The sequence below is a fragment of the Phalaenopsis equestris genome, unplaced genomic scaffold (genome assembly GCF_001263595.1).
Source record: "Phalaenopsis equestris unplaced genomic scaffold, ASM126359v1 Scaffold001285, whole genome shotgun sequence".
Classification (NCBI taxonomy): Eukaryota; Viridiplantae; Streptophyta; class Magnoliopsida; order Asparagales; family Orchidaceae; genus Phalaenopsis; species Phalaenopsis equestris.
In genome coordinates, this window is record NW_018165724.1 from 51,049 (window position 1) to 52,981 (window position 1,933).

Here is a 1,933-nt window from a genome sequence, read left to right on the forward strand (position 1 = left end):
TATATATATATATATAAAAGATTTACTCGTACCTTGAATTTGCATTTGAGATGCATGGAAATAATATTATTAATACTTGTAGCATCCATATAGTCAACAAGATTTTTTGCTGAAACTATTATCACATGAGATTGGCAAGCTTTTCTATATACTCGAGCTGTTCTTTTTGTTATTTGCAAATCGTGATACACGAGCTGTGTTGAGAAGTATCGAGAAGGGCAATTGTATACAAGTTACACAATTCTTATGCATTTACGTTTCTAAAACCCAAGCTTAAATATTTTCATATTTGTTAGTTCAAGCATGTACGCAAGCTATATTGGTGATCTTCCTAATATGCTATCAAAGATTTGATGTTTTCAACCCAAAATTTGGGTGTTAGATATGTAAATACATAAAGGATCGGAGGGCATGCATGCAAGTGTAGGTTGTGTCGAGAATACTGTAGGAGCGTATAATTTTCGTTGTCATACTCCCTTGCATGTTGGAATTCATTTGCAAAGTTAAAAGAATAACTTACACCCATACCACCCACTAATACACTTACACATCTAATACCAAAGTTTGCTATGATATTTGTAATGCCTAAGAGGGGAAGGAGTAATATGAGATTTTTGCATAATTTGGTTTGCTAAAATTAGGAACTTTCGTATGTTCTGCTATGAAAATTCTAGAATGTTTTGTTGGTTTTGATGTAAAAAATTAGAAATTATGCAGGCCGGTTCTATGTGATTGGAAATTTGTTTGGTTTGATTTTATGAAAAATCTGAAAGTTGACAACTTTATGTGTGCAAAAATTCCGAAACTCTAACGAATTGGCTTGTGAAAAATTTGAAAGTTTTCTCTCGTTATTTTCAATATAAGACTTTTTGAAAATATGACATTCTCGTTTTGGAGAAAGTTTAAGTGCCAATCTTGTGATATTTGAATGCACCCGTTTTGTGACAGTTGGGCGGACCGTTTTGGAATGCTTCAGGCACTTGGTTTTGACAGAGTTTCGTTTGGCCTTGTTGAAGTTTTCGGAGGATTTGGCGGTTTGTTTGGACATGATCGGGATTGTTTTGGGCCTCTTTTGAGCTGCAGTCACATTTGTTATGAAATATTTACAGGGTGTTAGTGCATCGTTTACGTAGTCGTTGTGTTGTTGTGGCCTATGAATATAGTTGTCACATAGGTTCCATCTCCTTGACGTTTTGACTTGCTTGAATTACAATTTGGAAAGGATACCCTTCTTGGGTTGATCTGTTTGTGAAATTGGAGAAAATGATACCCTTTTTGGGTTGATTCGTGAATCATGGGGCCGCATTTTCGGGCCTTCTTGTCGATTGTTTTAAACACGATTTTGAGAGCCGGTTCACCTTTTCCCTTTCTGCTCTTTCAGGTGACTCGATCCCTCCTCTCTCTCAGCTCATTTTTATTCTTTTCTTTCCTTGCTTCTTGGTTTGATTTAGGCGCTTATGTATGAAACATAAGCGCACATATATAGCCGTCACAATATATGAACCATCAAACAATGCTATAAGTTTGACAGTTCATTATGGGGTTTAAAGGCTATGATGACAAATGCACGCTGGTGGTAGAGCAGAATAATGTTCCATTCTACAACATCGGGTCCGGTGAACGGTAGGATGATAATATTATTCACCGACATAAGACTAGCGGGGCACCCTTGATCTCTTAGGTTGTTGGCGGTCCCATGCTGACCAAAGAAAAATATGTTGAGATTTTCATACCTATTTTATACTGTTTTTTATGACATTGCACTTTAAAGAAAGGTATTTTTTGCACTTTAAAGAAAGGTATTTTGAATTAGGGTTATTGGAGCAAAAAGATGCAAAAAGATGCAAAAAGGGGAGCAAGAATATGCAAAAAGGGGCAAATTTGGAGCGAAAAGGACTAAAATGTGAAGAATTGAACTGGGGCGCCGACGGCG